The sequence below is a fragment of the Leucoraja erinacea genome, chromosome 15 (assembly GCF_028641065.1).
Source record: "Leucoraja erinacea ecotype New England chromosome 15, Leri_hhj_1, whole genome shotgun sequence".
Lineage (NCBI taxonomy): Eukaryota > Metazoa > Chordata > Chondrichthyes > Rajiformes > Rajidae > Leucoraja > Leucoraja erinaceus.
Window position 1 is genome coordinate 30236226 of NC_073391.1, and position 14507 is coordinate 30250732.

General features: G+C 45.7%; 1 protein-coding gene across 4 annotated transcripts in view; it reads right to left on the reverse strand.

Annotated features, from left to right (window-relative positions):
- Positions 1–13477, reverse strand: part of sema4gb (sema domain, immunoglobulin domain (Ig), transmembrane domain (TM) and short cytoplasmic domain, (semaphorin) 4Gb) — a 113737-nt gene extending 100260 nt beyond the window's left edge. For 2 of the 4 annotated variants that reach the window (XR_008724684.1, XM_055646996.1), the window contains exon 1: positions 12013–13476. The gene's annotated coding sequence lies outside the window, so the exon portion shown is untranslated. The other 2 variants (XM_055646998.1, XM_055646997.1) reach the window with 2 other exon arrangements.
- Between the last annotated feature and the right edge of the window lie 1030 nt (positions 13478–14507).

Consider the following 14507-nt stretch of genomic DNA (forward strand, 5'->3'; position numbering starts at 1 on the left):
CTCAGCGGGTCAGGCAGCATCTCTGGAGGACATGGATAGACGATGGTTCGAGTCTGAAGAAGGGTCCTGACCCGAAATGTCGTCCATTCATGTTCTCCAGAGATGCTGCCTGACCCGCTGTTAAACCAAAGCTCCAAAACCTTTGTGTCTTTAGATGCAACAGAAAGACAGATTAAAACAAACAGGAAGAGAGATTGAGAGAATGATGAAAAGAGGGAGAGAACAGGGCGAGGCAGTTAGAGATTGAAAGAGATTAGTTTATTGTCACATTTACAGTGAAGAGCTTTTGTTGTGTGCGAACCAGTCCGCAGAAAAACTATACATGATTAAATATAAGATCAACGGAATAACATGAATAACTTTTGGTGCAAGATAAAGTCCATTAAGTCTGAAGAAGAGTCTCGACCTAAAACATCACCCATTTCATCTCTCCAGAGATGCTGAGTTACTCCAGCCAATTTCTTTCTATCTAAAGTCCACTAATGTTTGATTAAAGAGGGGCACACACACACACACACACACACACACACACACACACACACACACACACACACACACACACACACACACACACACACACACACACACACACACACACACACACACACACACACACACACACACACACACACACACACACACACACACACACACACACACACACACACACACACACACACACACACACACACTGAGATATTTAGGGGGAAACAGACAGAGAGACAATGAGTTTAGTTTAGTTTAGTTTTGAGATACAGCGCGGAAACAGGCCCTTCAGCCACCGAGTCCGCACTGACCAACCATCCCCGCACATTAACACTATCCTAAACACACTAGGGGAAATTTACATTTTATACCAAGCCAACTAACCTACAAACCTGTACGTCTTTGAAGTGTGGGAGGAAACCGAAGATCTCGGAGAAAGCCCACGCAGGTCACGAGAAGAACGTGCAAACTCCGTACAGACAGCATCTGTAGTCGGGATTTAACCCGGGTCTCTGGCTCTGTAAGCGCTGTAAGGCAGCAACTCCATCACTGCGCCACCATGCTGAGAGGCACAGATATAGAGTACAGAGGTGAAACACAATGCAAATGCAAATATTAAAATGCGTATATTCTGACTACAATTGCAAAAGCAGGAGAAATGGATTCTCTGAAGCTGGCTGAATTGCAAAAGGTTTCTGTGGAAGAGAAGAAGGCAGAGATAGAAATACAAGAGAATTATAAAAACTGCACTGAAGACAACAGAGATGCTAGAATCAATGTTCCTAGTTCCCAATAACAAACTGCCAACCAGAATAGCTGACGGAAGATTCTGCAGCAAAGATAGTCACAGCTCGGGGGAGAGCGAGAGTCTCAAAGAAGCAATAAGCTGTAAACGCTTTAAATCGATAAATTATTGAGCTTGGTTTCATAGTATTATTGGCGTGGTGGAATGCCTGTCACCAAGGGGAAAGAACAGGAAACATTTATCAGGACAATACCCTTAAAATATAGCACACAGGCAGGCTCCGATCTTCACATGGGAATCAATGAACAAGCAGTAGTTTTTCCACACAACCAGCAAAAACATATTTGTCTCCATTTGAAATCCCCCTCACTGCATTATTCTCTATTAAAAGTTGTTGAAATATCTGCTCACTCTGCAGAGCGTTATTAACTGGTGGCTCAAACATCAGCTGTACAATCACTGACGCTGGATATTGGATGGGAATTTAGCAAACAGGCCATTATAGGGTCATACGGCAAGGAAACAGGCCCTTCGGCCCAACGCCCTGCCGACCAACAGGCCCCATTCTACACTAGTCCCACCTGCCTGTATTTGGCCCATATCGCTCTAAACCTGTTCCATCCATGCACCTGTGTGCTTTCTTGGTCATTGATTCTGTGTGTCAGCAGAATTGCTGCATCTTCCGACAGTGAAAGGAATTGGTATTGGGTGTTGGTTTAATATTGTCACAATACATGCACTAAGATACTGTGAAAACCTTTGTTTACGTGCTATGCAGTCAAATCAGACTGTCCATGAGTACAATCAAGCCACACACAAGTACTGAAGAAGGGTACTGTGTTGAATTATTGGTCACCCTGCTACGGGAAGGAAGTTGTTAAGCTGGAAAGGGTGCAGAGAAGTGTTACAAGGATGTTGTTCGGACCCGAGGGCCTGAGCTACAGGAAGAGGCTAAGCAAATTAGGACAAGAGATTTTTAGAACTACAGTGCGGAAACTGGCTCGACGGCCCACTGAGTCCGAACCAACCAGTGATCACCCCATTCACCAGCACTATCCTATCCTACACACTATGGACAGTTTTACAGTTTTTTTTACCGAAGCCAATTAACCAACAAACCTTCTACGTCTTTGTAGTGTGGGAGGAAACCAGAGCACCTGGGGAAAACCCACACGGTCACAGGGAGAACGTACACTGAGACAGCACCCGTAGTCAAGATCAAACCCAGGTGTTTGGCGCTATAAGGCACCCTCCCAAAGGCAGACTTATTTAACTTCCTGCTCACTCCCCTATGTGTAGCAGCCAAAAAACATTTATCAACAGGAGCTGCCCAGAAAAATGAGAATGCCCTGAAGTTCTTTATGTTATAGAAACTATTTTATGCTTCTCTCCCAACTTTATTTTGTGTGACCAGTTGCTGATGATATTTGACTTGTCACAATCTGCTCACTAAACCAAAGAACACCCAGTGTCCACTCCGTGAGCTGGTGTGTGATCTGTCCACCTGCTGAGCTCAATAATCATTCATAGTTTCTTCTCTCTGGGCTGTGTTGACAGTTCAGTTGAACACAGGTCATCCTCAGCTGTTCGAAGGTCAGTGTGTGGGTTGGAGGTGGGCGGGAGAGAGGAGGAAAGAACACAGAGTGCTGGAGTACATCAGGTGGCACCTGTGGACAATGTTGATAGGTGACGTTTCAGGTCAGGACCCTTCTTCAGACTGATTGTGGGGAGACAGATGGGGAAGGAGAGAGGCAGGACAAAGCGTGGCAGGCAATAGGTCGACAACAGCCAGGAGGGATTTGTTGACAGGTAGATGGTTGGAACAAAGTACAGAGATAAGAACAGTAGGTGTGAGACGGGTTTGAAGAGTCATGGTTTGTGAAGTTAAGGGCTGCAGTGGGGGGGGGGCTTCTCCTCACTTCCAGCTTTCAAGTCAAGTCAAGTCAAGAGAGTTTATTGTCATGTGTCCCTGATAGGACAGTGAAATTCTTGCTTTGCTTCAGCACAACAGAACATAGTAGGCATGAATCCTTGTTCCCGCCCACATAAACAGTCTGAAGAAGGGTCTCGGCCTGAAACGTCACATCCATTTTCTTCAGAGATGCTGCCCGACCTACCGAGTTACTCCAGTGCTTTGTGTCCTGTGTATTAACCAGCATCTGCAGTTCCTTGTTTCTACATGTCATGGGATATCCTGACATGGGACTAGACCCACACAAGCAGATGATGTCCCATTGGTTTTCTGACTCCAATCCCAATCTCTGCCATCCCTCCCAAGTAGACTTTAGGCTTTACAGCTACAGCGCTGAAACAGGCCCTTCGGCCCACCGAGCCCGTACCGACCAGCAATCACCCATACCCCAGCATCATCCTACACACTAGGGACAATTCGCAATCTTTACTGAAGCCAATTAGCCTGTACATCTTTGTGGAGTGTGGGATGAATATGAACTCCCAACTGACCAAATAGTGAAAGGCCTGGATAGAGTGAATGTGGAGAGGATGTTTCCACTAGTGGGGGAGACTAGGACCAGAGGCCATAGCATCAGAATAAAAGGACATACCTTTAGAAATGAGATTCTTTAGTCAGAGAGTGGGAAATCTGTGGAATTCATTGCCACAGACAGCTGTGGAGGCCAAGTCAATGGATATTTTTAAGGTGCAATTGACAGATTCTTGAGAGGGAAAGGTAGATCAGCCATGATGGAATAGCGGAGTAGACCTGATGGGCCGAATGGCCTAATTCTGCTCCTAGAACTTATGAATTTATGAACACATCGCGCAAACCTACGCGTACAAACTCCACACAGACAGCACCCGTAGTTAGGATCGAACTCGGGTCTATGGTGCTGTGAGGCAGCAACTCTACCGCTGCGCCACCGTGCCGCCCCAAGTAGCCATGAAAGATTGAACAGTTCTGTTTTGAAGGGAAGTGGATCTCTGGGCAATAGCCATCCCTCTAACAACTGATGTTAATGGGAGTTTGCTGCGTGTACACTGATCCCACTTTCTTACACTGAGACTCCGTCTCACACTTTGGCCTCCTTCCCAGAATCTTTCCCAACGCATGTGCAATTGTCTTTGATCTAATTCCACCGCTCATTCAGTTTCAGGATCACAACTACCCGCTGCATTAAATCACCTCTACTCATGTGCACCTGGTTCCTGTGGCAGCTGCACTAAACCTACCATCAACGACTCCCACTTGGCCCTCTTTACTTTAGTTTAGTTTAGTTTAAAGATACAGTATCGAAACAAGCCCTTTGGCCCACCGTGTCCACGCCGAACAATGATCCCCGTACACTAACACTATCCTGCACACTTGGGACAAGTCACAATCTTTTTACAGAAACCAGTTAACCTACAAACCTGCACGTCTTTAGAATGTGAGATGAAATGGGAGCACCCAGGGTAAAGCCCCTGCAGGTCACAGGGAAAACGTACAAACTTCACACAGACAACACCCGTAGTCGGGATCGAACCCGGGTCTCCGGCGCTGCGAGCGCTGTAAGGCAGCAACTCTACCGCTGCGCCACCGTGCCACCCGCTTGTCGAAGAGAGCATTACTATTTCACGGTGGCACAGCGGTAGAGTTGCTCCCTTACAGCGCTTGCAGCACCGGAGACCCGGGTTCGATCTCGACTACGGGTGCTGTCTGTACGGAGTTTGTACGTTCTCCCCGTGACCGCGTGGAACTTCACCGAGATCCTTGGTTTCCTCCAACTCTCCAAAGACGAATAGGTTTGTAGGTTAATTAGCTTGGTGTATGCGTAAATTGTCCCCAGTGGGTGTACGATAGTGTTAATGTGCGGGGATAGCTGGTCGGTGCAGACTCCGTGGGCCAAAGAGCCTGTTAACGCGCTGTATCTCTTAAATTAAAAACTAAACTAAAACTGAAACTAAATTTCTAGCAAAGCTGCTGAAAGATATTACCTGCGGTACAATGAACTGAGGATGCAAAATGCTGGTGTAACTCAGCGGGTCAGGCAGCATCTGTGGAGAACGTGGATAGATGATGTTTCGGTGCGGGAGCCTTCTACCAGATCTAATATTACCTGTCTGTTGAGAGCACAACATTCCCAGCTTCTCCCAACACCTCACTTGGATAGATGTCACCTCGCTGAGAAGGTCCAATACCCTAACCTCTCCCCTGATGTCTGGAGCCCAAATTCACACGCAAACACGCCAGGTGCAGCATAACCAGTGATTCGGACATGGTTCATCTGCCTGTGGAGGTTTATCATAACTCCATGTCCAAAACAGCTGAGATCACAAGGCCCAGTGTCAAAACCTTGCTCCAATAAAGTACCATTCCCTCTCAGTGAATTTTCAGCTGACTAATTACTCTGGGAATTAAGGCACTGCATGCAGAAGATGGGAGGACAAGTTACAGTTGTACAAGACATTGGTGAGGCCACATTTAGAGTCTTGTGTTCAGTTTCGCTCACCCCGTTATAGGAAAGATGTTGTTCAGCTGGAAATAGTGCAGAGAAGAATAGTACACTTCACCCTCTCCCTATATAGCTCAATCCCTCGAGTCCTGGCAACATCCCTGTAAATCTTCTCTGCACCCCTTTCCAGCTTAACAACATCTTTCCTATAATGTGGAGACCAAAACTTGTTGTTTCTTACAAGCATGGAGGGGAAAAGGCCATTCAGTCCACTCACATTGGTTCTTTGATTCCTGCTTCAAGATGAACTCTATGTCCAACTTGTGTCGAAGGGAATTGCAGATGCTGGTTTAAACCGAAGATAGACACAAACAGCTGACTTGTTGCTTCCTATACAGTAAATAGTCTGTCTGCGCAAAAGATAATCTGGCAACTAATAATCTTGTGCTCATGCCCCCTCTGCTGAAGCACTGCAGATTTAGGCGGCAAGGCAGTGCAGCGGTAGAGTTGCTGCCTTACAGCGCTAGAGACCCGGGTTCGATCCCGACAACGGGTGCTGTCTGTACGGAGTTTGTACGTTCTCCCCATGACCGCGTGGGTTTCTGGTTTCCTCCCACACTCAAGTTTGTAAATTGTCCTTAGTGTGTAGGATAGTGCTAGTGTACGGGGGGGGTTGTTTGGCGTGGACTAGGCAGACCAAAGGGCCTGTTTCCACGCTGTATCTCTAAACTAAAGGTAACCTGGGTTTCCCAGTAACGTTAGACTGGTGCAGGGAAAATCTAATTCATCCACCTTTACAAACAGTGTTCAGTTGAAGGCTAGTGGCTCTTTGCCAAACAAAAGCAAAAATTACAATTTGTGAGCACAAATAACCTCTGAATATCATGCAATCACTGTTACAAATGAATCCCTGACTGATGCGGTCATTCAACAAACAAATCACACCAAGACACACACACACACTGTTCACTTCACTTGAGAAAATAATGTTTCTTTATAAAAGGGAGGAATTTTCCACACTATGCATTTCTACAACCAGCCTGGATTTCTGAATGAATGTCTCCATTTTTGAATGGATTTCTGAATGGATGTAGTTTTGAATGGATCGAGCTAAAGGGAAAGAGAGTATAGGAAAAGTTATGAAAGACACCAGAATTAATGGGGCAGAAAGCTCACAAAGGGATAGGAGAGTATGGCCAAGTGAAATAGGTATCGATATGAAAGGTGAGGTGAGTAATGGATTAAAAGTATTATACACGAATGCACAAAGTATAAGATGTAAAGTGGATGAGCTTGAGGCTCAGTTTCGAGATTGGTAGATATGACATTGTGGGGATTACAGAGACGTGGCTGCAGGAGGAATGGGACTGGGAACTGAATATTCAGGGTTACACGTCCTATAGAAAGGACAGGCAGGTGGGCAGAGGAGGTGGGGATGAAATTCAGTCAGTTGTGAGGGGTGACAAAGGGACTGACGATATAGAGTCGTTGTGGATAGAATTGAGGAATTTTAAAGGTAAGAAGGCACAAATGGGAGTTATCTACAGGCCCCCAAATAGTAGCCCGGATATAGGGTGTAAGTTGCAGCAGGGGTTGTTGGGGGCGTCCAGAACCAGGGGCCATATTCTAAGAATAAAGGGGAGGCCATTTAAAACTGAGATGAGAATAAACCTTTTCACCCAGAGAGTTGTGAATTTGTGGATTTCTCTGCCACAGAAGGCAGTGGAGGCCAATTCACTGGATGAACTTAAAAGAGAGTTAGATAGAGCTCTTGGGGCTAGCGGAATCAAGGGATGTGGGGAGAAAGCAGGCACTGGTTAGTGAATGTGGATGATCAGCCATGATCACAATGAATGGCAGTGCAGGCTTAAAGAGCAAAATAGCCTCCTCCTGCACCTATTGCCTATGTTTCTACGTTTCTATGTCTCTAAAATTTGGAACGGCCCAGTGGATTGATTACGCTGTTACACTTACACAGGGGAAGCTGACCAATAACAGCTGTGCTGGACACCACATCCCAGAGATGCAAGAAGGGATTAATTTTGGGAAGGATGGAATTTTCCCAACACCCTTCCCTTCTTCCACACCACCTCCCCTGTGTCCCACCTGGACTCGCACCCACCTCTCCCCTCCTCCCACATTCCTTCCTCTGGCTTCACACTTTGCAACTATTCAATCCTCATCCCATACCTTCCGTTATAATCTCTGGCATTTGTTCCAACCAAGAGCCTATCAACCCAACCCCACCCCCCTCCTCATTTGCACACACCTATTGCCACGCTATATCCTGCCCCTCCTCTCTCCAAGCTATATCTTCCCCCCCTCACCCCCAACCCCATAATCAGGGCCATGACCCAAGAGATGCTACCTGAGCCACTGAGTTACTCCAGCACTTTGTGTCTTATTGGTATGAGCACTGACCTCCCCGATTTTAGGTAACCAACATGCAAACAGGGTACCTACCCATCCACCCCACCGTCTCTTTCCGCCAATATTCTGGCTTCACATTTCATGCATCCTCTCTCCTTATCTCACTATTTTTTCTCTTTCGTCTCTGTCCATCTATCTGCCAACAAAACCACCCCTCACCCTACATCTACCTATCACTTACTGGGCTTTGAGTCGTCCCCCCCCCCCCCCCCCCCCCCCCCCCCCTTCCCTCTACTACAATCAGCCGGAAGAAGGGCCCCGACCTGAAACGTCACCTGTCCGTGTCCTCCAGAGATGCTGCCCGACTCACTCAGCTACTCCAGCATAATGTGTCATTCACAGGTGCATTGTTTGAGGAACAAATGCAAGCAGCATTGACGCATTTTAAGAGAATGCATTGAATTAACGCTTCAATAAAGGTGAAGAAAGACATGTACCGATTGTATTTACAGTGTACATAACATGAATAAAGTCTATTTTTGCAATGAAAGATTTTCTGCATGAGCATTCTTATGACTTACTTATTAAAAGCAAAAGTGTAAACATTATAATAATTACTAGGATTAACAAGTAGAACAACTAATATTTAGAAGGCACCTTTAACATAATGAAAAAAAACTTAATCATAGAGTGATACAGTGTGGAAACAGGCCCTTCAGCCCAACTTGCCCACACAGGCCAACATGTCCCAGCTATGCTAGTCCCACCTGCCCGCGTTTGGTCCATATCCCTCCAAACCTGTCCTGTCCATGTAGCTGTCTAACTCTTTCTTAAATGTTGGGATAGTCCCTGCCTCAACTACCTCCTCTAGCAGCTTGTTCCATACACCCACCACCCTTTGTGTGAAAAATTTACCCCTCAGATTCCTATTAAATCTTTTCCCCTTCACCTTAAACCTATGTCCTCTGGTCTTCGATTCACCTACTCTGGGCAAGAGACTCTGTGCATCTACCCGATCTATTCCTCTCATGATCCCCTCATCCCCCTGCGCGCCAAGGAATAGAGTCCCAGCCTACTCAACCTCTCCCTATAGCTCAGTCCTGCTAGCCCTTGTACTTAGCAGTAATATTCTCAAATGGAAATGTGTTAGAAACAGGAACAGTGTGTTGCTGTGAAGAACAACACTTGTCCTGGCTTGCAGTAGTCTAGGCTAACCTTTACGTCCCAACATGATGTTCAAAAACACACCTGCATAAGATAAAAAGATCACTGCCTTGCTGGCAATTGTCTCACAGCAAATCATTTTTAGCATCTTCTTCAATAACTTTGGGTCAATTAACTTGTGGCATCTTGCCAGAGTAACGGGCTGGCCAAACGTCACTGGGCTATTTCTCAAATCTCAGTTTAGTTTGGAGATACAGCGGAAATAACAGGCACTTCTGCCCAATTGGCCCATGGCGACTAACATACCCCATCTACACCAGTCTCACCTGTCCGCATTTGGCCCATAACCCTCTAAATTTATCCCATTCATGTACCTGTCCAATGGTCTCTTAAATGTTATGATAGTACCTGCCTCAATTACTTCCTCCAGCAGCTCGTTCCATAAACCCACAACCCTTTGTGTAAAAAAGCTACCCCTCGAGTTCCTCTGGCTCTTGATTCACCTACTCTGGGCAAAAGACTCTGTGCATTTACCCCGATCTATTCTTCTCATGATATTATACACCCTTTATAAGATTAACCCTCATCCTCCTGTGCTCCAAAGAATAGAGTTGTAACCTGCTCAAACTCTCCCTATAGCTCATCCTGGCAACATCCTTGTAAATCCTCTCTGCACCATTTCCAGCTTGAGAACTTCTTTCCTATAACTAGATCCCCAAAACTGTCCATATTCTCCACAGATGCTGCCTGGCCCACTGAGTTACTCCAGCACTTTGTGTCTTTCCCACAAAATCCACAAACTCTGCATCAAATGGCTGTAAAATATTAATTTTAGTCGCTTAATGACTTTGCTGTGGATGAGAAGAATGGTGCCAGGCCACCTCCCTGGGTAATTCCACCAATTACATTTGGCAATTATATGTGGGAAAGTCAGAGAGTGACAGGCAGGCAGAGAGATGGAGGGAGTGAGAGAGAGAGAGGGAGATGGAGAGAGATAGAGAAGGGGAGAGGCAGATGAGGAGAGAGACAGGGGGAGAGAGACAGAGAGGGGGGGAGAGAGATGAGAGAGAGGGAGAGAGACAGAGAGGGGAGAGAGACAGAGAGGAGAGAGTGAAGAGGAGGTAGGGAGAGGGAGATAGAGGCAGAGAGAGAGAAGAGGAGAGAGAGAGAGGGGGGAGAGAGGGGGAGAGAGACAGGAGAGAGAGGGGGAGGGGGAGCGACAGAGAGAGGGGGAGAGAGACAGAGATAAAAATATAATCTGACAGGAATTTTCAAAGGCAACAATGAGGACAGATTCACGACAACTGCAGCTGTGCCATGACTGCACTGGGTACACAGACAAGGTTCATTACACATTAGAAATGTCACTGTAAAACAAGCATTACCTCCAGACTAAACTAATTTAAATACAAATGATTCTAACCAGAACAATACCCTCTGTCTTTTGACAGAAACAAAGTGCTGCAAACACTCAATATCTAAAGCAGCTTTGAAAGCGCAAGTTAATGTTTCAGCTACCATTAATTCTGTTCCTCTCTCACTCCCTCTACAGAAGCTGTTCGACTTGTTGAGTGTATCTAGACTAAAACGTTTCCCTTTCAGGAGTTCCGGAATCTACCTTTTTGTTTTATTTTTACCGCCTCCCTCTTCCCCGTCACTCAATAGATCACCGTCCTCTTTTTAAACATTCAAAGTAGCTCAGCAGGTCAGGCAGCATCTCTGGAATACATGTATAGGTGATGTTTCGGGTGGGACCCTTCTTCAGACTGGGTCCCGACCTGAAACATCTTCAGTCCACATTCTCCAAGAGACTCTGCCTGACTCGCTGAGTATTACTCCAGCGTTTTGTGTCTGTTTTTTATTTTGTAAACCAGCATCTGCAGTTCCTTGTTTCACCATTTCCACTAATGCCGTTGTTTGTTCCCTTCTAAACAAAAAATTCAAATCTGGGCTCCGTCTCTCTGTCATTTGAATTGAAAGGTCGGTCTTTCCATCGCTGGGGAAGGACTGCTCACAAGAAAACACACAGCTGATATATAACGAGATGGAAATGCAGTGAGAGAGACAGAGTGGGACAATTAACTTATAGGGCGATATATATTAATATGTACACAGTATTATTATAGATGTGTGTGTGTTTATATACACATATGTATTCACATATATTATACATATGTATGAGCACACTGTGTTATATACATATATACATATGTATATACACACAGTTCCAGCGATAGAGGCAATGTAGATACATAATTCAGAGAAACACAGTTGGAAAAGGTAGGTAGTTCTGCGCTTGGAAATGGAATATGTGGGTAGCTGTAAACTAGCAAACCAAACCCTGTCGGCATTATCGCTGACGGCAGGAAAAGCTAAGTTTGACCGACTGCGAGAAAGCAAGAGGTACAAAGATCAGCCATGAATGGGAAATTAAGAATTGCTTTGGAATTGGACAGGATGGGATCACAAGGTTGCAACGCCTGCTCACCCGGCCAGCTTGGACAACGTGCGATAGATGTGGAGGCTGGAGCTGCGAGGTAGATGACAGACAAACAGAGAGAGCTTGCCCGGGTCTCCGAACGTCGGCTGCGCTGAATATGGAGCAAGATCCCCTAAAACCAGCCCCGTCCCAGTCGGCAGGGAAACTCTCTCGGCGTGCACCTGGAGCATGTGCAGACAAGAAACAACCCTATCTCGCATCTGCACAAGATTTCATCTGCGTTTGAACTCCGCAGAGTTACTGCAAATTGCGTTGAGATGCTGCAGACTCTCTGTGTTGCCATAACCGTGCCACAGTTGCTGTGTGTCCTGCTTTCTCGCCCCCCTAAACTCGCTCTAGTAAACACCTCCACTTACCTGTTAAAGGTTTACTTTCTGGCGGAGAGTCGCCGCAGGTCAGATTTTTTTTTTGATTTGCAAATCTTGGCAAGGATTCGCTGCAGTTTCGAACTCGCTGCCCACCGATCGACTGTGACCATTTGAATGAAAGACCGGGTAAATAAACTTTACTCCGAGACGCACACACACACAAACTCCGGCCTCCTCGAAATGTCTTCCCTCTCGTTTCCTTTCTTTTTCGTTGCCTGGAGCTTTAAGCTGGGTTTTAAATGCTGCAGTTTTTACGGCCCCGATGATATTTTTTTCATTAAATAAAAGAGCTAAGATCGCTGCGTGATTCCGGCTTGTGATCGACAGCGCCGAGACTGGGTGTCTGTTACACCTCCCTGCGTTATAGGTGAGATCAACTAGGCGGCGCTTACATGAAAGATTACTGCACAAAACACGCAGACCATTAACTGTTGAAACGTACATCCCGGGCCGTCCGAGGCCGTCCGGCCCATCGCGCCCGTGCCAACGCTCTGGAAGTACCTATCAGTGGCGACCACTTCTTCCAACACTATCCCACCCCCACTCCTCCATTTGCAAAAACATATCCAACCCCCTCGTGAAAATACAAGAAATCCTGCTCTAATGTGGAAACAATGAAACTGCAGATGCTGGTGTACACAAAGTGTTGGAGTAACTCAGCAGGTCAGGCAGCGTCTCTGGAAAACATGGATAGGCGAGGTTTCGTTTTGGGAACGTCAAACTCGAAACGTCACCTGTCCATGTTCTCCAGAGACACTGCCTGACCCAAAGATCTTTGGCCTGACCTGCTGAGTTACTCCAACACTTTGCGTCCTTTCGTTAGAAGTCCGCACCGACTAGTGATCTATGCACTAGCACTATCCTTCATACTAGCAACAATTTATAATTTGCCAAAGACAATTAACCTACAAACCTGCACTTTTTGGAATGAAAAGGTTATACAGGATCAGAGAACTACTTAAAAATACTATGGAAATCGACTAGCTGTCTTGGGGAACATAACAGTCTGGGTGAGTGCTGTTTCAACGTATCCTCCCCGCAGTGATCAGACACTATGAATGGGAAAACTTGTCAATTTCAATGGCCACCGGCATTTAAAATATCAGCTGTGTTCATATCAGACACCATTGTCTATTATGAACACAGCTGATATTTTAAATGCGGGTGGCCATTGAAATTGACAAGTTTTCCCATTCATTCTCGATTAAACAATGTAACATACAACCTTTAGAATTATTATCTTGCAGAAATAAAAAATAAATAAACTTATTACAATTGAAAAGAGCTGTATTTTTGAAAAATCTGAAAGAAAAATAAGTTTGTATTTGCGAGTCTGAAACTCTGATCATTGCCCCCTTCCCCGTTGACACTATTGTGTGTGCTTTTTATAACATGGGATTTCTAAGGACGATTTTCTTTGGACATGTACACCAATAGGGTAGGTTTACAAGTTCACGTTCACAAGTTATAGGAGTAGAATGAGGCTATTCGGCCCATTGAGTCTACTCCACCATCCAATCATGACTGATCTCTGCCTCCTAATCCCATGTTCCTACCTTCTCCCCATAACCTTTGCATTGTCTATCTCTGCCTTAAAATAATCCACTGCCTTGGCCTCCACATCTCTCTGTGGCAATGAGTTCCACAGATTAACTACCCTCTGACTAAAGAAGTTCCTCCTCACCTCCTTTCCAAAAGAGTGACCTTTAATTCTTTGGCTCTGACCTGTGGTCCAGACTCCCACCAGTGGAAACATCCTCTCTACATCCACTCTTTCTATGCCTTTCATTATTCTGTAAGTTTTAACGAGGTCTCCCCTCAACCTTCTAAATTTCAGCGAGTAGAGGCCCAGTGCTGTCAAATGCTCATCATATGCTAACCCACTCATTCCTGGAATCATTCTTGTAAACCTCCTCTGGACCTAGCAGGATATGAGCCAAATATAAGCAGGTGGAGCGAGTGCAGTTGGGGCACAATGGTCGGCATGGGTAAGTAGGGCCGAAGGGTCTGTTTCCATGCTCCATGACTATGAAAGCAACTATCATATTGTAGAGAACTACCTGTAATTGGCAAGCAAGACTTTTTGGCAATCAGGCACAGTGGTGCAGCTGGTAGTACTGCTACCCAATTACTACCCAAGCAAAATATGAGGTGCTGTTCCTACAATTTGCGCTGGGCCTCACTCTGACAATGGAGGAGGCCCAGGATAAAAAGGTCAGATTGGGAACGGGAGGGGGAGTTAAAGTGCTGAATACCCGTGAGATCAGGTAGGTTAAGGTGGACTGAGTACAGAAGTTGACACCTGGAACAGCGAATACAGTAGATGAGGTTGGTGATGAGTGAGTCCACACGGTACAGAACAAAGTGAAACAACTCAGTAATAATAACTCAGTAATAATAACACAGTAATAATAACAACATAAGAAAGCTGGAAATACTCAGGAGGTCCGGCAGCATCTGTGGAAAATAAACCAACCTCAACG